The 25,362-nt window shown below is 43.6% G+C and overlaps 2 long non-coding RNA genes across 2 annotated transcripts; one reads left to right on the plus strand and one right to left on the minus strand.

Moving 5' to 3' along the window:
- Positions 1 to 2,277: 2,277 nt before the first annotated feature.
- LOC115296641 lies at positions 2,278 to 14,260 on the minus strand. The gene is made up of 4 exons (XR_003910973.1): positions 14,183 to 14,260; positions 11,434 to 11,643; positions 8,299 to 8,372; positions 2,278 to 2,384 (listed from the first exon to the last, which is right to left on the minus strand). It is a non-coding gene; the product is annotated as an uncharacterized LOC115296641 (long non-coding RNA).
- Positions 4,480 to 6,349, plus strand: LOC115296642. Its single transcript, XR_003910974.1, has 2 exons — positions 4,480 to 4,550; positions 6,042 to 6,349. It is a non-coding gene; the product is annotated as an uncharacterized LOC115296642 (long non-coding RNA).
- Positions 14,261 to 25,362: the final 11,102 nt, after the last annotated feature.

Below are 25,362 nucleotides of genomic sequence, written 5' to 3' on the forward strand. Positions count from 1 at the left end.
GGGGAGAGATGAACAGGCAGAACACAGAGGATTTTTAGAGGAGTGAAAATATTCTGGATGATATTATGATATCCATTATCTGATGGACATATATTATTATACATTTTTCCAAACCTATAGAATGTATAACAACACCAGTGGACTCGAGGTAAACTATGGATCTTGGAGGATTCTGATGTCTCAACGTACATTCATGTTATAACAGATGTACTTCTCTGGTGGGGAACATGGAAAGTGGGAGAGGCTATTCATGAGTTGGGGGCCAGAGTATATAAGAAATCTCTGTGCTGTCCTCTCAACTTTGTTGCAAACCTAAAACTGCTCTAAAAATAAAGTTTTATTTATTTATTTTTAATATAGTTTATTGTCAAGTTGGCTTCCATATAACACCCAATGCTCTTCCCCACAAGTGCCTTCCACATGACCATCATCCCCCTTCCTCTGTCCCCTTCCCCCTTCAACCCTCAGTTGGTTTTCAGTATTCAAGAGTCTCTCATGATTTGCCTCCCTAAAAATAGTTTTAAAGACAAAGAGAGAACGGGGCAGATGTTAAGTCCAGAGCTGGGGGTGGGGGAGATGATAGATGTGTTTCTAGTACAATGAAGGTGGAGGGTGAGATTTGGTTTATGAGACTCATTGGGTAGAATTAAGCTCTATAGGTGGAAGTGTCAGAAAAATAGATAGTAGATAAAGCTTAAAACACTAAAGAATTTCCTAATGACTGATCTGTGCTATGTGGAGGGGACTATTTAAGGGATCACTAAATGGGAGTCAAAGGAGACCTTGTATGATTTGAGACAGCAAAAATCCAACATCATGCAAGAGATTGGACTTCTATATAACCATAATACCCAACTCCAAGTTGATGTGATTCTTCATCTAGCTGGTCTAAGAATTACATCAGTCTTTTAAAGAATTGAAGCAAGCCCTTGACTCATATGAAGCTTCGACTCAGTTAAAGCCCCTGGATCTTTTTCACAACAGGAGAATGCCTGGCAAGTCAAGACTTCCTCAAACCTTTACTCGTACAGTAAGTTATTTTTCTCAGTGATGTAAATAGGGAAAAGCTCTGCCTAGATAATTGTCAACACATGGAAATTAGGCAACTCAATAGGCAAATTATATAGCATGGATAAATGAGCCCCAACGAACTACATTTGTTAAGCTGGCCTACTATTTTAACAACTTAGGGTGGGTAATCTAGACTTGCGCACTCTTTCAGGGGTCTTTTAAAACTGTTTCTAAATGGGCATGTAATCTAGGGTTCCTCTTGCAGTTATTTTACTAAGTGTCTCCTTTTAAAAATTTTTTTTGCCTATGTAAGCTCTATTGTTTTATCCCACGTCATGGTGGTTTCAATTACTTGAAACAGGAGAGTTTGCACTGCTGAGGATGAGTTAGTCTCATAAGTCAATAAATACTTATCAGGGGTCTACCATATGCTTTGCTTGGTGTAGTGGGGAATACAAAAGAGTAAAAGACATTAATTCCTTCGCTCAAATAATATCTATCCTACTTGTGGATATATAAGCATAACTTACAATTCAAGCAGTTCACAGAAAAGTTCAGTGAGTGGAAGAGATGATAAATATCTATATGGGTTGGGAAGATAGCTTTGCTTGGGGTAATGTAATCAGGGGAGTTTTCATAGAAGTAAGAGCTTGAAAGATGTTAATGATCAAGTCTCGTTTTAGTTGTTCTTTTAGTTTCTATTGCCAACAAGAGAGTTTATTAAAAGAATAAAGGTGTATCTTAAGAATTCCAAGAGACAGCTAGGCTTTTGGAAGCCACGGTAACAATGTTTGGAAAGCCCCAAGGCTTCCCTTTCCATGTCTCCCTCTGTTTCTCTCAGGCCACCTGCTTTATACTCTCTCCTTCGTCTTTGGTACTTGGCGAGCCGTCCCACAGCTCCAGAACGTAAACATCATAATTTCAGTCCCTGTGGAGAGAGAATCCCAGTGGAAACCTTCCTGGGGTGCGGAGGGAGGATAAAACTATTAGTTCAGGATAAATAATTTAAAAGAAGTAATTCAGAAACAATTGTCCAAAGAAAAAAAATTCAGGATTCCAAGTTCACCACTAAATTTTCCCCCAAACATTTCTCAAAGATTGCTTCTTATCTCCCAGGTTTTTAAGACTCTTCCATAGCCAGGTTTTTAGACACTGTTAAGACAGTAGAACATACTAGGCAAAGTATCCATCAATTAATTACATTTGCATCAGCTTCCACCTATTAGCAAATAGTCAAGAGTTGATTGTACCATTTCTCTACTAAAAGGCTGTGTCTTAAACAGGGATAGAGCCTGTGCAGATGGTAAACTCTTCCACTATGTTCTCCAGTGATCAGCTGGATGATGAGTTTGATGAATGCTTCCAGTCTGCATCTTTTTATAAAGATAGAGAATATGTGTGTTAGATTGCTTATTGGGAAAGATAAAATGGGGTGGTTTCTTGTGTGGTGTGTGGGGGGGGAGGAGTCTACAAAATGAATCCAAGGATTTCTATCATGATGTATAAAACCATTTGGAGTAGTTCTGTACCAATCAATTTCTTTTTTTTTTATAATAGTTTATTGTCAAATTGGTTTCCATATAACACCCAGTACTTCTCCCCACAAGTGAGTGCCCTCCTCAACGACCATCACCCCCTTCTCCACTCCCCCTCCCCCTTCAGCCCTCAGTTCCTTTTCAGTATTCAGTAGTCTCTCATGGTTAGTGTCCCTCTCTCTTTCCAACTCTCTTTCCCCCTTCCCCTCCCTATGGCCCTCTGTTAGGTTTCTCCTGTTAGACCTATGAGTGTAAACATATGGTATCAGTCCTTCTCTGCCTGACTTATTTCACTTACCAATCAATTTCTAATCAATGTCCAAATGCTGCATTATGTGGCTAGGACTTTTAAGTCTCTTTGGTTTCAGAGGAACCAATCATCTCCCTTTCCTTCTATGCCACCTTATTATGCCATGAATTTATTGGGAAAAAAATGAGTCCCGAAATATTTTACAGATGGTACTGGATTGAACAAATATGTTTTTAAGAAGGAATACAGTGGACAGCATGTGGAGTGAACATTGAAAGAACACAAAAATGAAGTCTGGGAGAGTATATTCAGGAAAGAATTGTTGTATTCTGGGCAAGAGATGATGGGGGTGAGTAAGGAGCTGGATCAAAAAATGGAGGGAAGTATTCATCCTAGATCTAATTCAACGGGTAATTCCAAATTCTGAAAAACACTATAGCAGTTATCGAAGATCTGTACTAATCTAAAAATGACAGTGATATTTAATAAGCTTTTATTTAAATATTTAGGCAATATTATTAGGTGGTGATCTCTCCCAATAAGTATTCAAGAAAAAGCTAGATGAGCAGCCACCAGGGTTGATGTAACCTTCAGACAAGAATCTCTAAGACAAGAGAAGACACTCCTCCTCCTCAGAAAGTGGAATGTCCAACCTGTATTTGAAGAGTAAGAACGAGGGGAAAACACCCAGCTTTGTGAGACAGCCCCGTTCATATGCTGAGCTTCTATAATTATTAGAATGTTTTTCCTGACAATGTGCCGAGTCTACTGAGCTGGCCTTGGTTCTACCTTCTAGGACCCCATACTTTATCATCTTCACTTCTCCAGCCCAAACTTTTCAGTTCCTTTGTTTCTCATTTTCTATCTCCTTTCTTCTTTACTGGTCATGCTTCCAATAGTCGCTATCCTTTTTGGAGAGAGCACCCAGAGCTGAAAACCTTTTGTGAAATGCAGTGAAACCTGGGCAGAACAGAGAGCCTGTTCACCTCATTGTTTTAGGTACTGTATTCTGTTAATGCAAACAAAGGTGATAGTCCAAGTTTTGGCAACTCCTTCATATTCTTCATTCATTTTGAGTCAACAAAACCCCCAAAGGTATTCTTTGTATATGCTCCTGTTTGGATATGCACATCTGTGAAACTCACCTTGGAATCCTAGTGTTAACCATATTTGCATGTTTCTTCGTTGGATTCATCATTCTAGCCCATCAAGCTCTTTTTGAACTCTAATCTGGCATCTAGTATTTGTCATCCTTCTCAATCTTTAGTCAGCTGAGGGCCCCTGGGTGGCTCAGTCAGTTGAGTGTCTGACTTTGACTCAGGTCATGATCTCACGGTTCATGGGTTCAAGCCCTGCACCGGGCTCTTGCTAAAGGCTTGGAGCCTGAAGTCTGCTTCAGATTCTGTGCCTCCCTCTCTCTCTGCCCTTCCCCTGTTTGCTCTCTGTCTCTCTCTCTGTCTCTCAAAACTAAATAAACATTAAAAAAAAAAGAAGCCAGCTGAGCCCATATTAATTGAAACAGAAATGCATAATAAGGTAGGGCTGTGGATGAAAACTCCTGGAGACATCTCTCCAGGATGACACGGTTTCATGAGCAACATTTCCCTGGCTATGGGCCCTTAATCAGCTAGAAATGTATTTAATTGATATTCTTCTAGCCCTTAATTTTGCTTTTCATCTTCAGGGGTATTAATGTTCTGGACCAACAGTCTTCCATTGTTTCTGTATGAGTAAGAACTCTATGAATAAATGAGGTGAGTCCAGCATGGCTTATTTGTACTGTATCTACACTGAGTTCTGATCTGACCTGGACAAGCTTGCCAGATAATAGTTCATAGACTGCACCTTCCTCTGCTTGAAAATCAAAATTGCCTATGCTGAACCCCACTTTTGTGAGGTCTCTGCCATATCTTCACTGTCTCAGATTAATACAGCAGTGTGACCTTTCTGGAGACTTCTCTCAGGCAGTTTATTAATCTAGGCCAAGAGACTTAAGCTTACTTCGGGTAGCTGGGTTTCAAGTCTTGACCAGAGTTTGATTCAACATTGCAGGTCTGAAGATTATTCTCGTGATGAAGACAACAGAAGCAAAATCAGAGTAGAACAGTTTGTTTTTCTCCAAGTTTCCGATTGGCATTGCACCATCTGCCTCTGGAACAGGTCTTTGCCTTCCTTATCCTACTTCCTGCTTTTGAGTACAGCCCCAAATCCCTTTAACTTTGCAATTCAGCACTTTTCACCAGACTAAGTTCCTGCTAAACTTCAGCATTCCAAATGCTGGATGTAACCTCACTTGCATGTTTCTCTCTCATTTGGAGCTTTTCTACTTTTTCTATGTATCTTCTATATCTGAGCTGAGTTGAGACCTGTATTTAAAGGTCATCTGACCCTATCTGACCCTTGAGAGTCACATCAGCATCTTTGCAGACCTTTCCAGCTTTACTTAGGATGGGTTATTTGCAGAGATCATCTGTCACCCAAACATTTTATGTCACCTCATTTTTGTAATTTAAGTCATAGGCTCACACCAACCTTTAACTGAATTGTATCTGAAATGTTTTCCCAGATTGTAGTTCAAATGCCTGACACTCTTCAGGGGACTTGGATATTTTCTCTCAAGGTTCTCAAGGAAGTAACAGGGTAGTGGAGGAGACTTGACCTCTGAGAAAGGACTCTGCTCAATGCTTGCGCCCCCTCAGACTTGCTGGATGACCATGGGCTGTTCCTTAATCTCTCTGAATCCAAGTGGAAATAATCACTTACCTCATGAGGCCACATTACATCTCACAGAGTCATTAAGATGAATAAATGAAATGATATATTTTAAGTGTCTTGTGAATTCAGATGTTTGTGCTCTTCCTCTTTGCTCTTCCCTATTTTACTTCAGTTCACTAACTTGTTCTCACTCATTTTTTGTAGTTCATTCAAGGTAGACGCTCCTCTCCTAGTTTTTTGTTCCTTTGGTTTGGACTCAATGTCCAGCCAGGCAAGTCAAAGATTTACCAGGCTTCAGCTTTTAATTTGGTTAAATCTATCTAGCTATCTGAAGAGTAGAAATCCCCTATCATTGTCACATCTTGCCTCTGCTGCTTTTGCAACCAGGGTCATTTCCTCCATCTGGTCAGGTGTTAATCACTATTAATGATTAAAAAAAAAGAAGACTGAAAACATTTTCGGCCCCTTGATTTTAGCTCTTCTTGTGTTTATCTTCCTGTGTTGAAACATCATCATCTTTTATGTTACAGGCATAATTTTTTCTCATCCTGGAGAACTCACCTCTGAGCAATGTGGATGGAAAACTGTCAAGGAGAAGCTAAACCGAAGTTCCTTCGACAATGTCTGGAATGTAGAGGGACCAATTTGAGTTTGGCAGTTTTGGGCTGGACTCCTCATAATCACTAGTGCTCCTTCATTTCCAGATTCAGGACTAAGCTGAAGCCTTTCACTTCCTCAAATGCTTCTTTGACTTTCCTTACTTCCTCCAGTTAAAAATGGCTATACTTTTGGGTTTGAATGGGGATAGCCATTCACATTAAACATCCATTATTACTTATTTCATTTGCCTTCACTCATTTTCTGGCTCATTTTCTTTCTTTTTTTTAAATTTTTTTTAAACATTTATTTATTTTTGAGAGAGACACACACACACAGAGCATGAGTGGGGGATGGTCAGAGAGAGAGAGTGTTTCTGTAATCAGAAGCAGGCTCCAGGCTCTGAGCTGTCAGCACAGAGCCTGATGTGGGGCTCGAACCCACGAACTGTAAGATCATGACATGAGCTGAAGTCAGCTGCTGAGCCACCCAAGTGCCCCTCTGGCTCATTTTCAACTTGTTGCTGTGTCTTCTTCAAGATGGGCCTGACCTGGAGAGTTTGGGCCACCTCTCCTAAGACGCCTAAAATTACTCCTCCCTGTTGGGCAAAATATCCTCATCAGCTTCTGGCCTGAGTGTGCATCACCCAGGTGACAGAGAAGGAAGCAGGAAATACAGGTGGAGAGCACATTCTCCCGTCACTCAGCAAGGTCTTCAGTCTTGAGGGACAGCATGTTAAAATAAGGCCACTCTAAAATCTCATTATTGACCCAAGTTTGTTTCGGATATTTCTTTTAAGTCAGGCCTTACCCACTGCTGGATATCTGATATCCATCACATAGGTATATATAAGATAGATAGATAGAGAGAGATAGGTGGAGAGAGAGAAAGAGAGGGAGGAAGAGAGAGAGAGATCTCCTATGTATCCTTCCTGGCATTCCTAGAGGAGTTATGCTTGCTTTTGCATGTTTAAGTGCCAATGTAAAGGGACCTTTGAAGAAAGCTGAGCTTTTGTGTTTGTTTGTTTGCAGATTCTCTATCAGATATCTTTAAGGCAAGCCTCTGCACCTTATTCCCACTCAATTTACAGTTTTTTTTTAAAGTTTATTTGTTTTTAGAGAATGATTGAGGAAAGGGCAGAGAGAGAGAGAGAGGGAGAAGGAATCCCAAATAGGTTTTGCACTGTATGCTCAGACCCTGACACAAGGTCTTAAATTCACAAACCATGAGATCATGACCTGAGTAGAAATCAAGAGTCAGATGCTTAACTGATTGAGCCACCCAGGTGCCCCTCAATTTACAGTTTTAAGCAAACTTTAAATGTCTTTTGTTCATTAGACTGTATTTCTGCAACAATCTCACCCTTCCAAGAATACACAAAATGGATTCCGATTTGGTCAAGGATCCAGAAGTGACTTCTTGAATTTACAACTTGAAATGTAATGCTCTATACATTCTGTTTCCAAAATACCAGGGTCCTTTGCATTTTTAAAAAGTGAATTCCATGTCTATTGGAGTACCTATCTCCCAGGTCAGAGTGCTTTCCTCATTTTCATTCACTCTTTAGTCTCTTTGAGTTACGTTTTGTTTTGGGGGGGGGCTTTTTTCCCACAACACTAGATGGCCAAGCTCATATGTTGTCTGGGAGTATCAATAGTGGCATATTAGAACTCAATATTTATTTGGCAGCATGAGGGCAGAGACAGACCTTTCATCTGTGGTGGCTAGAATGTTTACAAAACAAGGAAATATTTCTATGCTCAAAATTTGGAGGTAGAGGAAGGCACATTGAATCAGTGGACAAAGGTCAAAGCTGGGTGGAATGTTTTGTTCAAGAGCTACATCGGTTGAACAGAGATGGAAGCACACCAGAGCCTTGGAGGAAATGGGCATGGAACTCCCCACGATCCCATGCCAAGTGGTGACCAGAATAGATGGAACAAGAATGATAAGCATGGTATCTCACAGCAATAAAAATGTGGAAACAAATTTGGAAAGAACTGAAGTAGAAATGTCAAGAACAAACGTCAGTATCTTTGTGTGGGTGAAAATATGCCTGACAAACCGCTCCAAGAAATATGAAGGCAAAGGGGAATGCCTCGGAATCGGAGTGGAGACGCTTTCAGTCTCTTTATTGCAGTTGAGGGAGGTCTCTGGGACTCCCCACACCTGATGAAAGTTGTCTCTTACCTTCAGTGTATGCTCCTTGGTCTACCCTTGCTGCTGCTTGGTCTCAGAAAGTCGGGGAAGTGGTTGCCAATGACCTGCATATGAGAGAAAATCCCTTGGTGATGAGAAAGACAGGAAGCAATTTTCCCCACCCCCTGATATTTTTAGGATACTCAGAAAAACTTTGGGAAAGTCATTTTGAGCTGATTGTTTAATGTTCATTATTTCTTTCTCATGTAGTTTTGATGTTGCTTATGAATTTACTAACTTTTATGGAGTATTTACTGTATACCAGGCTCATGGGAAGTTTATGACCCACCATGCACACCCAAGGGCCACTAAACTGGAGAGTTTGGTGATGTACAAGACCAGTGACTCAGGAAAGGAAAGACTAACAGAAGACATTGAGAGTATTAATGTGAATCTTAACACAAGAGAGTTGCCCTGAAGAGAAGTAGGTAGTGAGTGGGGGAAATAGAGAATCTCATAGCTTAGCAGCTTTAGGCCTTATTTTTCATTGCACAAAAACCTTTCTAGTTTCTGGTTGCTATACTGTGTCTTTTGAAAACAACAACAACAACAACAACAACTTGCTTACCCCCCCCCACCTCTCATCCCCAGTCACGATATAAGAATACAACCAGATTTTCTAATATTAGCAGTGGAATAAGAATCCTACATCCAAAAACACAATGGGGCTCTAGCTCTGACTTGCTCCTTCTTCTAGGGAAATTTCTTTTAATTCTCACTGCTGTCACCACAAGAGCCTCTGGCAGCATTGTTCTCTCCTTTACATCCTTGTCTATGCAGGAAACAGGGCCTACTGTCTCAAACTCTCCCAGAAGAGTACTTAACAGAAGTAACATAAGACAGAAATGCTCTGGCTCTAGATAACAGGATTCATAAGTTCCCTTTGCCATCCAGGACCTCCAGTCTCCTCATCGGATCTCATGGCTTAACCTCCTGAGCTGCACAGCACCTCAGCAGGCACACCCCATGTTGCCCATACTTCTACCCAGGGATAAATACAAGTTCAACATTTCTGCACAAGACCAAAGAAGCTATTGGTCAAAATTGGGCTTTGGAGTCCAAAAGACTGGATTTGAGCCCTCACTAACCCCATCACTTCCTAACTGAGTTCCCTAGGTTTTCAGCTACAAAATGGTGACAGTAATTGGGTGGTTGTGAGGATGAAGTGAATTAATACAAGTGAAGCCCTTGGAGCTGGCCTGGCACAGCTCAATGAGTTAAAGCTCAATGGATCTTAGCTCCAAACTGCACTATAATCATCCTGTCAATGAATCCAATGAAGCCCATCAAGGTCATTTTCACAGCTTGTTTCCGCGGAAATTTTGTGACCTGTAAAATCTTTCGTAGCAAGATTCTGCTTCCGTCAGAACTTCCCTGAAAGTTGAGTGCTCATTTGCACTGTTAAAATAAATGTGCTGTGAACTGAAACCTGCTCTAGAAAATGAGGTCCATTTTAAAAAAAGAAGAAAAATAACAGTGATGAATGATTCAAGCTGAAATCTCTTCCCATTTTCAGAATTACTCAGATAATTGTCTCAATTTTTATTTCTTATAGATGACTGAAGTCTGACTAAACAATACAAGTTTAAAGACAGAAAGTACCATGATGGCTCAGAAATCGTTAACGTGGGAGTAACCCCAGGCTTCTCCTGTTCTCCCAGGATCTATTCGTCTCTGGTGCCATCCCCTCCCCCCATGTCCAGCTCCCCACAACCCCTCAAAATTAAGGTCCTTCTGATAGGAGAGGTGATAGAAGCAAATGAACTGGGAGGGCGTGGAATGGGCAAGAGAGATGAGCCACTTGGGGCTGAGGACTGAGAAGATTTAGCACATGGTGGAGGCAGGCAGGGTGTGTAGAAGTCATGTAGGAATTGTTGTGGGAGTAGTTATGGCTGTATATTTAGATCTTTTTCACCAGTTTTTGTTGTTGGGGGGGAAGGGGAGGGTTTAGTCTAGTCAACTCAAGGATTAATGTAATCTTATTCAAACATTTCTTTTGGTCACTAGACTGTTTCTGCCAGACATCAGGGGTCCAAGAAAGCATGAGGCCAACTCTAACTTGACAAAGGATTCAGAAATAAGCTTTGAATTTGGAAATCCAAATGTGATGGTCTACAGACTCTGTTTCTCAAATGCCAGGCTCTATTCTATTTTAAAATTTGAATTCCATTCTTGTTATAATGGCTATCTCAGGGGTCGAAACATTTCCCTGTTTTCACTTATTCTTCAGACCCTGGCCCCGGCTCAGCCTCTGCACGATCACAGGCTGTTGGTCCCAGAAATAAATCTGACGGCATTATTTGCCTTCCTGAGCTCCTCAGTGGATCCCTCTTTCCAGCAGAATCCAAGCTTCTCAGATGATCCTGAACTTCGTCTTCCTTTTAAACTCCCCTGGGGCTCCAGCCCCAGAACATGACTAGCAACCACCCAGACAGGCCACGCTGCTCCAGGCCCCTGGCCTTCAGACAGGTTTATGCAGTGTCTGAAATGTGTCATCCACTCTTCCCGCCTGCAGAATGTCTACAAGGACTCTGGGGCAAACCTCCCCAGCCACATACCAGAGCTATCCCACCTCTAATCCAAAGAGCATCTGGCATTCCCATACAGCTCCCTCTGCCATGAGTAAATTCTGGATTTTGCTGTAAACATTAGCTTTTAACTGATTCCTCCATTTGACTTCCAAAAAAGCAAGACTGTGTTCATAACACACGAACTCATCTCCTGGGGGACACTCAGGGAAGGAGAATGGAATAAATGAATGAATGCATCGATGCTGAGTGGTCTTATGTTTTTAAGGTAAACCTAAAGCATCTAATCATCATTTGCCTTTGCTTTCAACCCAAAGACATCGAAAAATAGCCCACAGAGACATTATCTTTTTCATGTAACTCCCCCCGCCCCATTTTGACAATATATAATCTCACAGTTGAAGATCACTTAATGCCATGAAGTCAGAGATCCACAGTGAGAACCTCTGAATTTATCTGAGCCAACCTGGAAGTCACAAGAATATTTTCTAGTTTTTTGGAAACTTAGGAGTGCTTCGTACATGATAGACATGTATTACCATTGAGCTGAACTGATGTCTGGAAAATGATAAAGAGAAAGGCAAGGAGAAGCACCCACCTGGAAAAACCCCAAAGCTCGCGGCCTGTAATGACCTGTCTTCTCCAGGATGGTTCTGGGACTCCTGAACACAACTGGAGCGACGTGACCTGATTGGGGAGGTTGGTGCTGCCGTAAAGTCTCAGGTCCTTAGTAGTCCTTCTGATTTTCTTTAAGGCACTGCTTTCAGATTCTTCACTGTCTTTAAATCTCCCATTCGCCCCCACTGGCCTAAAAGAAAATAGAAGTCCTTAGCTGGAAACTCTAGTCATGACCTGCTACTAAAACTTCAAATGTGGTTGAAGGATGCTTTCGGTTGCAAGTATGAGAAAATCCAATGCACCGGGTTTCGTCAATAATTTTATTAGCTCCCATATCACCAAGAGTTGTCACGAGGCCTCCCAGTTTGGTTTTTCAGTCGCCCCATGATGTCATCAGGGTCTTAGGGTTTTCTTTTTTTTCCACCTCTTTTCTCTGCTGGTCAGTGTGTCAACAGGCTAGCCTCTTGTTCTATGCATTGCATCCATAGACAACAAACTTTGGGGAAGAAAAATCCTTCCCAGAAATATTTCCAAACCCCACAGCAAATTTCCCTTCACATCCGCTTGACCAGATCATCCCAAAATCAACCCTGGCACAGGGACGATTATTTCCTTATTTGGCCTCTAAGAGTTACAATTCCCTTCACCATATAAAAATAGAATAACTAAACAAAATTGCAGAATAAACCTTCTCCAGTCCTCCTTTACTAACAGACACTGTGAGCGTAGATGTTGTTCTTTCTCTACGCATAGGACAGAGCTTGATTAATATGTGGTGAATAAACAAATAAAGCGTGGCTCCAACAATATAATTTTTTAAAAAAATGTTATTACATTCTTCAGGGTCTCAGTTTCCTCTTCTGTAGAAGGAGGGAATTAGTACCGATGAAGGCAAACTATGGTTGGCTCTATTTCCAGGACTACTTAGGGAATGAAAAGGTAGCCACACTTGGGAAATATTTAGTCTATCCAGGAAAAGACTGCGACTGAAAACCTGTAGGAATTGTCAGCACTTGAGGCCATTGGGGGCAAGAGGTATAGCAGTAATCTTGTGAACCTTGCTGGGGCTCAGCAGGCAGGAGTCTGCCTACCTGAGCAAACCAGCTTCTCTGCCACCCTGAGGACCCTCTCTACCCTTCCCTCCTGCCTGGAGGCTGCAGTTGGGAGGTGAGTCTCCATAAGCCATTGTTTTCAAAGCACCGAGAGGTCTGGACTTTCCCAGGAATTCCACTGGAATGTAAACAATCTTCAGATCCGAAGCAGAAGCCAGAGGATTTCCTGAGCTGTCACAAAATGGCCCATGTTAGCTCCCAAAGATTTGATGTCTTTTTAAAAATTTCGAGATTACTTTTTTCTCCTTTAAACATATATACCTCTGACATGTGTTCCTATTAACTATCTGAAATGGAAGCAGGAGTCAACTGAATAGCAATTCTATAATACAGGTATTGTGCAAACAATTTTACATGTTTCTTGACTCCAGAAACTGTTAGAAATACAAATGCATCAAATGTCCACCTTTGCATTGGCTTGAATGGAGTATTGCCATCCTGAATCTATATTTTTTATTGAATACACATTCCTGTCCTTCCTAAACTGAAGCATCTCTGCTGCTCAACACAACTCTTGTTTTCTTAAATGTTTATTTTGAGAGAGAAAGAGTGTGAGTAGAGAAGAGGCAGAGAAAGAGGGGGAAAGAGAGAATCCCAAGCAGGCCCCATGCTGTCAGCGCAGAACCCAACTCAGGGCTCAATCCTATGAAGCATGAGATCATGACGTGAGCTGAAATCAAGAGTCAGATGCTCAGTGGACTGAGCCACCCAGGCGCCCATTCCAGACACAACTCTTTGGCAGAGTACTGCTAACAGGAAGCCTGGTACCAACCATGGATGCAGTCCCTTGTGCTGCTGGTGAATGTGCCTATAGGCTTTTTTCCCTCTGTCCCTTAGATTCTCTCTGTGTCCCAACATGGCTCAGAAACCACAGTCCCCTGCCCATCTCCCAAATGCACTGGGTGCCCAGATGTCCTGCAGCTGATGTGAAGGTCGGAGATGGGAAGGTCTGGGTGTGCGTGCACCTGGGTTCTGTTCTTTCAGTCCTCTGATGGGACAATTTACCTAATTTCTCTATGCAGATGTTCCCTTATCTGTGAAATGAGGTTCCTGATACTCCCACCGTGATTGCTGTGAAGATAAAATGAGGAAAGTGCATGCACAGCTTCTAAGCGTGGCCTTCCTCACAAAGCTGCTCTATCATTGCCAGTCCCCTTCCCTCCTCTCTGCGGCTGCTGCTTCCTGGGGTTGCAGTCGTTTTTTCTGGGGAGAGCTCATGGGAGACGCTCTGCAACAGTCTAAGTCATAGCCGGTACGTAAAGGCAGCATCGTCCTTGCTCAGATGTCACTTTACTAGAACAGTCTACCCCCGGGAAGAGCTATCTGGCCCCTCACACAGTGGGATGGATGGATAGAAATTCAACTCCACGACGAGGAGATACAGATAGATGTTGACCATGTACTTCTTTCCTTTCTCAGTTTCCTTTTCCTTTGAAAACTTGCACATTTCTGAGACATACCACTGTCACCTTCCTCTTTTAAAACCCTTCACATCCTTCTTTCTGTGCTGGCTGGTAGCTGCTGAGGCCACATGATTTGAAGGGCACTCTCAGCCTTACGGTGTGCCAACCCCCAGCTAACTGTGGCCTTCCAGGGGTGGGTGGCCATTTCACTCACCTCTTCAGATGAACCATTGGGCACTTTCAGAAACCTCTGTGAAGGTGTAAGTGTGGAATCTGAATAGTCTGGTCAAACTGGCACCTTAGGACATTTTGGGGGGGGAGTCAATCCTGATGAAGCTTTTCTGGTAACTTGGTCTCCCATTTCCTTGGGGCAGGAATGAGCTGGAGACGAAGGGTACAAAGGAGCAGTTACCATACGACTTCTAGAAGGATCAAACAGTTTTTCCTTGGATCTTGGTAGTCTTTTCTCAAGCAGAGGGCTTAAGAAAACTGGAGAACTGAATCCTAAACCTTTTGCATTCTAGAGAAAGCCACAGCCAGAAAGAACAAGGGGTGGCTCAGAGTTCAACACCCACCCACTCCAGCCAGATCCATGGAAGTGTCTTGTCAGACCTGGGTCACCATCTTGGTGACCCAGAAGGGCGCCATGTCAGGAGTCTTACTGAAGGACTCCAGAAAGTTCTGATTCACTGAGAGGGAGTGAAGGGAAGGAAGGATGATTCCAGAGAAGCCCGAGTCTGGGTTGTTGGACAGCATTGTTTATAGAGATTGCCCACCTGGGGTCTCCATCTTTATTCACCCAATAGTCTTGTGTACCTTGCCCTGCACTCTAGGAAAGTCTAAGAAACTCTACTGTTCTCTGGATGCAAGGACTCTATATCAGTGCTTCCCAGATTTTTGTTGTTGTTGTTTTAAAGGGGTGGTATGGTAAATTGCTTTGGAGTTGCCAAAATAAGGGAATTAAGAAAACCCCCAAAACTCCAAATACGTCTAGAGCCACTATTTATTAGTAAAGAAAACATTTCTCTCTCTCTGTCTCTGTCTCTGTCTCTGTCTCTCTCTCTCTCTCTCTCTCTCACACACACACACACACACACACACACACACGCACACGTAGAAGGGCCTAAAGGGCATACACCTCAAGATAAAGGACAATTTTTAAAATGTAACTAACTCCTATTTACAAAAACCTTTCTAAATCATCCTGATTTTTCTCATTTTGCTGTGGATTGAGGAAATCTCATCACAAATCAGAACACAGAATTGAGAGATCTGAGTTCAAATCCAGACTCCAAATGTTAATTACATCCCTCAGGAAAAGCAATTATTCTCTTGGCCCTACGTTCTGTTATTTCCTGAATGAGAGACTTGTTGATTTCTTGAGGGCCCGTAGGCTCTAAGTTTCTCGGAGCTCCTGTTTCTCCGATTGTAGTCTGGAAAGCTGAGATCTCTTTCTCTCTCTACTGAACCACACGTTTCATGTAACTTTTCATAACAAGTTGTGTTTCATCAGTTTCCCCATTTGCAGACCAGCTAACAACTCCCTTCCCAGGATTCGTGATGGCTTGTCATATCATACAAAACCCAGTAATTTTCCCACTAGCCCGGGAGTTTCCCAGGATTTTCTGCCAAAGATTATTTTGGCATCTAACAACTTTTGTGAGCTTTCCATCATCAGTATTATAATCAACAAAAAGCGTTTCTTAAGCTAACAAGGGAAATACTAAATACAGACAATAAAAACATGATTATGACATGGGTGAAGGTTCAGATGACGTATAAAAGAGCAGCCCGATCCTTGCTTCGAGAAGCTGGGATGCCCATGATGATAAGGGCAGCTTTGAGGGCTCCAGGTCGAAGTGGTTGTGGAGAGAGAGGCCAGCACCACCCTTCTGATAAGCATCACAGACAGAGCAGGATGACTTGGGGACATGGGTCAGGGGAGGGCAAGAGTAGTGAGGCCTTACAGGGCAGGTGTCACAAGGCAGTCTACAAAATATAGCCACACATGAGACCGGTGCTCTCTACTGGGGTTGACGTTACCCGCCTCACATGAAGCACCGTCTGGAGACATTTTTGTCTGTCACAACTGAGAAAGAAAGTGTCATTGACCGCTGGAGCGTAAAGGTCAGAGATGCTGCTAAACATTGTACACCGCACACCTGCTCCACAAGCCACAATAAAGACTTATTCAGCCGCAGATGTTGATAGCGTGGAAGTTCAAAAACCCTGCATTACAGTAAACAATTGGGAGTGAGAAGGGAATGAAGAGCCAGAGGACACGTAACGTACATGTGAAAAGCAAGGAAGGTGGGAACTTGGAGACAAAGGAGAGTGAGGAGGTATGTTCCTTATTGAAGTCCATGGACCTCCCATCTTCTCTTTGGCTCCAAAATCCATGGAGAGAAGCACAAGTGACCCAGAGCCAGGCCAGACCCGTGTGGCCCCTGGGGCAGGGCATGGGGTGGGGGTGAGGGACAGGGGCAGTCAGTGCCCTTCCCTTCTGATGCCTCCACGGTGGGATCGCTGGAGAGCGAACTATCCAGACCATGATGAAGGAGAGGGAACCAGAACAAGTGACTGGGCTGAAGTCATCAGGCACAGAGGTGAGGTGGGCAAAGCAAATTCGCTCCTTCAGGATCCACGGACGCAGGCTCTGTGCCTTTTCTGGCCGCAAATAGCTGCCTCTTAGAACAGGCGCAATTCGCTACTACCTGTGTTTGGCACCGAAAAATCCAGGACCTAAAGCAGTCTAGGTAGCTAGATAAACCCAGGGTAGTTGGGCAGTTCAAGGGATTAAAAATTCTGGGCTCCCGAGAGTCTTGAAAGGCCCCTAAAATCTCACTGTGATCTAGCCTTTCTTCAACTAATATTTCTTGGGAGATCATCAGTGCCAGGCCTGTCCAGCAGGCGGATTAGGACTGGAAGGAGAAAAAGAAGTTAAGCAAATAATCACACAAACACAGAATCATAACTACAATGCACAAAGCATGAAGGAGTCTAGAGGGACACCATGACGGAACTGGGGAGACTTTCTGCCAAGACGGGGTTAGGAAGTCCTCACGGAGGAAGGCTTTGCAGTCAAAAAGCTGTCAATTTATTTATTGAAGAAAAAACTTATTTAAAATGCCTATTTATTTTGAGAGAGAGAGCTCATGTGGGAGCAGGAGGGGCAGAGAGAGCGAGATAATCCCGAGGAGGCTCCATCCTCTCAGTGCCCGACGTGGGGCGCGATCTCTCGGACTCAGGGCTGGCTCTCACGAACCGTGAAATCATGACCTGAGCTGACATGAAGAGTCAGACACCAAACCTACTAAGCCACCCAGGTGCCCAAAAAAGGTGTAAATTTAGACTCTTGACTGTATGTCCCAGTGAGGTTGATCATGTAGACCCCAAGATCCCCTGAAAGGACCAAAAGAAGCTGTGGCATGTCCCTGGAAAGTCACTTTGCGCTCAGTCCTCCCCATCTCACAACCTTGACCCTGCTCTTTCTCACGTCTCACAGCAGATCTATATCCGTAAACCTCGCTGGTTCCACTTTGAGATTATATCCACATCGGGTGTCTTCTCATCGCCTCCCGTGAGAGCCCACTGTAAGGCCCATCATCTCCCTCCCGGGATACTCGTCTCCTAGCCAGGCCTGGTTTCTGCCCTCACTCCCAATGGCCTATTTTCAAAATAGCAGCTAGCATGATTCTTCTAAAAGCTGTGTCAGATCACATTCCTCACTTGCTCAAAGGCTTCAGTGATTCCCCATTGGGCTCAAGAATAAAAGCCAAAGTAAAAAAGTAAAAGCCCATGAGCCACAGCCAAGCCACCCTCCCGGCATTTCTTTCCAGCTTCATTTCCCCCCAGTCCCCATTCCCTGCCACCTCGGGACACTCCTTTCTCAGGGCCTTTGCACAAGCTGGAATGCTCCTTCTCATACCCCATACCCACATGGCTATCTCACCAGGAGCTGCAAATCTCTGCCCAAATGCCAGCTCCACAAGGTGTACCCTGACCACCCAACTCAAAACTACAACCTTCAACCCCACACACATTCGCCATCTCCATTTCTTGCACCCTGCTTTTTCTACAGCACTTATTTCCCATGCTATATATACAGTTAACTTAACTTATCCTTTGTGTATCCCCTCCCTCCCCACTAGGATGCATGCTCTAGAGTCAGGGATTCTAGTTTGCTTCCTTCACGGATGTATCCTTGCAGTGAGTTGAGGGCTTTGCTTTAAATTTGTGTGTCATGACAACAGCTATTTATTATATTGCTATAGCGCTTTACAAATTAATACTTTAAATAAGTCTTACAGTTATGTAATGATTAACGCAAATTGCATTGCATTTTTCAGTAAGAATGATAATGATATTCTACTGTAAACATTTTAGATGTGGAGTTTTGTTAACCCTACTTAGGTATGTCTTCATTTCTTTTTTAATGAACACAGGGACTCTTTAAATATGGAAGCAGGGGGGCCCTGGTTTCCTGGTTTCCCTCACTAATAAATACACCGATTCACATTTAGAATCGACAGGCTTCCAAAGAGGGCGGGAATATTTTGTTTTGCTTTAAAGCTGCCCTTTGCACATAACATTTGGTCATTTCAGGAGACCCGTGAAGCAATCAGAGAGATCTAAAGCATGGGAACAGTATGTCCTTTGAAATCTTTCTGACAGAAGCAGACAGTCTCGCCTTCCTTTAAACCATCCTGGAGGGGAAGTATGTTGGCTTGGACAGTAAAGAGACGGAGTGGGAATTCCCCCTTCCCTCTGGTCTACTTTACAGATGAGCTTCATGAGGGTGAAAGATGGGTCATTCCCATCTACAGATGCTTTAGCTTTAAGCCAAGCTGCCTGGGAAATAAAATATTGGAAAATAAGTGAAACTAATTATAGTCCCCTCCAAAACAAGATTTTGTAAAAACAAGTAGCATTAAAAATTGCCAACACTTATGCTCTGCTGTTTCATAGTGTCGCCTATAGATGGCAGCACGTGATCCACCTTTCTTCAACTAGCAGATTTAACCTTAATTTTTCCTACGGAAGTCTACTGAAAATTCTACTCGTTCTTGAGCTCCTTTGAAGCTCTCCTTGTCATCAGATGGCAATTTGAGGTGTGTAATAAAATCTTGGGGGTTTTGCGCTCCCTCACTAGATTGAGCTTCTTGGTGGCCTCAAACCACAATCACCAAGTCAATGGTGGTACTGTTGACCTGGAAAAAATGGGGAGGAAATGAGAGACAAAATAAAACAAAAACCACACTGTGAGCTTTTCAAGGGAGAATGAGATCTTTGGCAAGTAGGCTGTTAGCAAACCAAGTTAAAGATTGGTTACGTTCAAAAAAGTCAAAAGTTAGAAAAGTCAATTTTTGTGATTGACCTCCCTAGGGCCGCTATTACCAAACACTGGGAGGTTTCACATGAGCACTAGAATTCGAGTGATGTCTACTGACCTGACCACTTCCAGTTCCGAAAATTTCTGGTCTGTGACCAAAAAAGTTTCACGAGATAAATGTCCAAGAGGATGAAATCATGTTCTCCACATTCTAGCCAAGACTAGTATCTATATGTATTTTAACAACAAACAAAACAGAAAAAAACTTCAGGTTAACCAAAATATTTCTTAACAGAAAGGAAATAGAAGCCTAGTGGACTAGACCACTAGAACAGTGCTTTTCAAACTACCAGTTGCAATTGATTCCTGTTTTGGAAACCAACTATATAAGACATAACAGGCATTGTGTAAGAATAGAATAGAATAGAATAGAATAGAATAGAATAGAATAGAATTAGAATAGATCAGGGTGCATCTCTGTGTACAGAGTTCTAATGTTAAATTTCTTTCCTTGACTCACAGAGAAAGAAAACTTGCAAAATACTACCACAGAAAGCTGTGTCTGCTTTCAACCTGTGTATTTTCTATATTCTAACATCGATAAGCTTCTCAATATCCAAAAATTTAATTTAACAAGTAGATTTTGGTTGAATGTCAGAGGCATTAAACAGCAAGCTAAATTAAGCTCTCCCCAAATCACTGGGGTATAAAAACAGAGAATTATCATTTTTCATCACTGTTACACATATATCCATGCTTTTCCAGAAAAATCTTAACCTCAGACATTTTGTCCTATTCCTCCAGAAGCACATTCACACTCATGATGTTGTATGTACTAAATTTCATTCGGGGAAAAATATAGCTCTTGGCTAAACGTATAGGCCAGGGGTCAAAACTTAAATCTCTAAAGGTGGTATGCAAGTAAATGGGTGAAACAGGACTGGAGTCACAAAGGATTAACTGTGGATTTCATAGGAAATGTATAATTTTTTAAGTTGATAAGTAACATTAAAAAAGATATTTTGCTTGGCAGAAATCAGGCCTTCTATGGACTGAAGTCAGTGCCATCACAAATTCCTATGTTGAAGCCTTGACTCTCAATGTGACTGTAGTTGGAGATAGTCTTTAGGAGGTAATTGAGCTGAAATGAGATCATATGGGCGGGGCCCTAATCCAACAGGACTGATGACTTTGTAAGAGGCAGAGAGCTCCCTCTGCGCACGTGAGAAAAGGCCACATGAGCACAGTGAGGAGGAGGCCCTCACCAGAACCGTATCAGTCAGCACCTTGATCTTGAACCTCCCAGCCTCCAGAACTTGAGAAACAAATTTCTCTTGTTTAAACCACCTGGTCTGTAGTATTTTGTTACAACAGCAGAACATTCTCACAGGAGGCCTAAGGCCCATCTGTGCCCCAGATGTTGAGGCTCCAACCCCTTATTTGTTACATGGCAGTTTGGGTGAAGCCCGGCCTCATCGCAGGAAATACCTGAAGTCGTTCTAAATGCCAGTCCTCACCATGGCTTTGAAGTCTCAGTACAACTGTGACAATTGATTCAATGAATTATTTCGAGATATATGATTACAACCAGTGTGACTGAGAGTGAGGTGGGCAAAGGAAAAGCTACTTTGAGAGCAAAGTAATAAATGTGACCCTTTGCAGGGGAGGTGACCTCTGCAGTTTCAGAATGAGCATGATGACGCCCACACTCCAGTGGGGAGAGGGCCTGGCATCCGGCAGGACAGGGGCTGCAGGGCCTGGCTTTCACTTTCTTCATCTCTTCCTGTTCCAACTCACTAGCCCTCCTGTTGAGTGCAGTTCACACCTCATTTCACTTTACCTTCATGGTTTCCAGAATTCTATCCATATTTCCACCTCTATTTTTTTTATGTATTTACTTTGTAGGAGGCACACATGTGGGTGCTGAGGTCCATTGGTTGAAAAACACAAATGAAAAATTCTCTGTTCATGGCACGTCTGTCCCAGTTGGGTGAGACAGACAATAATCAAAATAAGTCACTAAAACATGGCTGTGATGTTCATTTGCCACATTATTTAGGATATTCAATTCGGCAGGAGAAGAAAACAATTGGAATGGGAGAAACTCATATGTAAGCGATAAGTGAGGTGTGTTAGAAAGATGAAGTAGATCATAGACAGGAAAAAATACCGGGGCCAATATTCACGATACTAAAATATGTGAGGGACACTCAATATTCATGAGTTCTTAATTCGGCCACGTATCTGAGTAGTGTATTCTGGCCCAAGTGACTTTTGTCCAAAGAACACAAAATCCTTGCTGCTCAGAGGAGTTGGTTGGCAAGCAATAGCCAGGGCCATGAAATACTCCCAAACACCTTCTCTGTCTGCCTAGACCCCGTGATGAAGGTCAACAACTCATCTTGGTAACGATCAGGCTACGGTGGTGTGGGAGACAGAGAGAAACAGACACCTGATTATCGGGGTAGCTCAGGACCCAGGTACCATGGTTTTTCTTCCCATGTGCTGTGTTAAGCGTGTACACTTACTCTATCATTGTCTGTGTGAGTTTTAATTGATTTAATAAACCATGTGATTCAATCATCTTAATTGGACCCGGGAGCCTTTCCAGGAGAGCTTGCCTAGTTGTGGGCTTAGAGGCTGTCGTGACAGTGAAATAATTTCCCGTGTGACGAGGATGAAGAGTGCTCCAGCACCAGAAATAGAGCACAGAAGGGAGAGGGGGAGGACTTCCAATAGAGTGATCAGGAAAGGCCTGAGTGAGAAGGTGACAGTGGAGCAAAGACGTGAAGGAGAGCAGGAGGGCAGAAATCCCTAGGATGTCTCTTCCAGACACGGGAACCAGACGTGCCAAGAGCCCAGCGTGAGCTTTACTGGCAAGCTCTGGAAATGGGAGCAGTGCAAAAGCAAGAGGCCGGTGTGGCCAGACAGGAGTGAGCTGGCCTGTGGGAGACACGGTGACAGGCTGCAAGGGCATCCCGAGAGGCCTGGCACGTCCTTGTAACACCTCTGGCTTTCGCTCTAAAATGGTTTCTTTCCATTGGAGAGTTTTGAGTACGGGAGTGATTCAATGAACATTTTCACAGGATCGGCCTGGCTGCACCCAGTGGACGGAACGGGGCAGAGCATGGTGGCCGGTTGGGAGACAATTGCAGCGACCCAGGCAACACATGACGGTGGCTCACACAGGTGGTAGCAGCAGAGGTAATGAGAAGTGATGAGATTCTCGATGTTTTGAAAGTAGAGCCAATAGTCTGCTACTGGGCTGGGTGTGGGAGTGAGAATGAGAGGACTTCGGGATGGATCCCAGGCTTTAAGCCTCAGTCCCCAGTCCCTGGGGGATGGAGATGCCATTGGCTGTGGGAGCAGAACACTGGGGAGTAGTCTCATGTTACTAAGGAAGGAAAGAACTTAAACTTCAATAACCTGCCTAAACTCCCATAGGAAGTGAGCTGTCCCAGCCAGGAGTCACTTGAAGCTAAGTCATGTTTCTAAGCTCACAAGAGGAGTATACAGGGAGGGGGCGCGAGGAGCGCCACGCACTCTGAGTGGGTGTAAGGGAAGGGCACGTGGGGAGGGGGATGCTAGGGGGGACCCACCTCATGACATTGTTAGGAGGATAACCAAGCTAAGAGTTGTAAAGCGCTCAGAATGGTGCCAACAGGGTAAGCACCGCACAAGCATTTAATAAATAAAACTAGGATTCACAAGCCCTTAGAGGTCCTATGGACATATTTTCCAGAATCCACAATTGTCTTTTAAATTTTCACCCTGAACTCCATGCCAGTTCATCTTGAATCATCTGGATAACCACCTTATGAACTGGGAGCTGTTATACTAGTGCAATCCCCTCACGCCCACCCGTGTGCTGTGCGGGCAAGGGCTCCTGTAGTTTTAGCGGAGAAGAGCCGTGGGAGAGTTGTGTCACCTGCAGCTGACTGCGGGAGTGGCGAGCTGGGCTCTGGAGCCCCATTTGGGGGGCAGGCAGCTCCGTGGCCACATTGCAAGCAGATGAGAAAGGCAGGGTCCATCTCTGTGCATGCGCATAGTGTAAAGACCCTGTGAGTGTTTTGTTCTTGCGTCTAGCAATAATTAGAGTAGATCCTCATTTACTACAAGTTGCAAAATTGCTGCAGTATAACCCTCTCTTCAAGGGAATAAGGTAATTTATGGGATTATAAAGTGGCTTTCAAAACCCCTGAGGAGGGAGCACTGCTGCGAATGCTGCAGATGCTCCTGAGTGGGAGCACTCAGGCTGCGGGCGCCAGTGGAAGAAGCTGGAGGCCGGCAGGGGTAAGAAGCAAACAGGGGGGAGCAAGTCTCTTTGCCCACTCCTGCTGTTGTACCCAAGTTTGTAAAATCACCTCCAAAACAAGCACCAGAGACTGCTAGGGAGACCAAGTCAAGCCTGCAAAAGCAAAGGGCTTTATTATGGGCTTAAGCTCTGGCTCACAGACTCCATTGATCTGCTGGCCACGTGGAGTGAGCCCCTAACAAACGCAGGACAGGGCCTTTTATGAGTTTGGGAAGGGGAGTTACAGGAAATGATAACAGGAGTACAGTGATCCAATCCCTACCCCCCTCATTAATACTGGCAGTTGTGGGAGCCAATCACAATATTTGGAGTTTTGACCAATCAGAGTGGGCCCAGAACCCCCACGTGGGGTGTGACTAGGCCCGCCCTTAGAAAGGTCAAAGGTATCAGCCGGCCTCTCCCGATTGGGCGCAGCAGGAGTTGTCCCTCCTTAAGGTGCGCCCTTTCAGGAGAAGCCTGTGCCTTTTCCTTTAAGTTCAGGGGAGCTAAATCGGACCTGCGTCCTTACACTGCCTTCCCGCTTCTCTCCAGGATCCCTTTGGGCAGAACCCTATGCGGAGATGAGCCCGGAGACTAGGGTTTCCAGAGGCTCCGCCCAGAATCAGAAAACAGTATAAATGGACTGCTTTGGAGTTGAGAGATAATAGTTTATTAACCACTACAAGTAGCAAAATAGGATAAAAATACCTGCCTCGAAGATCAGATTACATTAAGTATAAACGTATTTAGAAAATGTGCTATGCATTGAAAAATAACATTATTGAGAAATGCTATGGGAAACGTTATTTGGTAGTAAAAGGGTTAATTTTAAGTGTAGGATATCTGGGGCACCTAGGTGGCTCAGTCGGATGAGCGTCCGGCTCCGGCTTCGGCTTCGGTCATGAGCTGGCATTTCCTGGGTTCGAGAGCCCCTCGGGCTCTGTAATGACAGCTTGGGGCCTGGAGCCTGCTTCAGATTCTGTATCTCTTTCTCTCTCTGACTCTCTCACGCTGTCTCTCTCTCTCTCTCTCTCTCTCTCCCTCGCTCTCTCTCTCAAAAATAAATAAAACATTAGAAAAGAAAATTTTTTTAAAAGTCTAGGATTTTCATATTCTGCTCTTTAACCACTAGCGTGTCTTATTTGTAAACAAGGAGGTAAAATTACCGTTAGCTTCATGCCTTAAACTGTTCTGTTCTACACTCTGGTACCCAGAGGAAGCCAATGTTCTGGCTGTAATGACTGTGCATATAAGTGTACCCCTGTCATGTGGGTGATCTTCCTAGGCTAAAAAAATCTCTTGCCCTAGGTCTGGGAGGGGAGACATCTCATACTTGATGCTGCTCAACTAGTAGCATGGAGGAAGTTGGATTATGTCACTGGAGCTGGCACACGTGACATTGCTGGAGAAAATCATCATAAGAATGTTTGTGCTAGGTATCGGTATGTATATCGACATTTTTCTTATTTTATTTTTTTAATGTTTTATTATTCATTTTTGAGAGAGAGAGAGAGAGAGAGAGACCGAGGGTAAGTGGGGGAGGGGCAGAGAGAGGAGACACAGAATCTGAAAGAGACTTCAGGCTCTGAGCTGTCAGCACAGAGCCCAATGCTGGGCTTGAACCCAAGAACTGTCAGATCATGACCCAAGCCGAAGTTGGCCGCTTCACCCACTATGCCACCCAGGTGCCCCTCAACATCTTTTTTTTAAAGTAATTTTGCCACATAGCTCCTCAAACATATTATTATTTCCATTTCTATTATTCATT

Source organism: Suricata suricatta, chromosome 7 (genome assembly GCF_006229205.1).
Source record: "Suricata suricatta isolate VVHF042 chromosome 7, meerkat_22Aug2017_6uvM2_HiC, whole genome shotgun sequence".
Lineage (NCBI taxonomy): Eukaryota > Metazoa > Chordata > Mammalia > Carnivora > Herpestidae > Suricata > Suricata suricatta.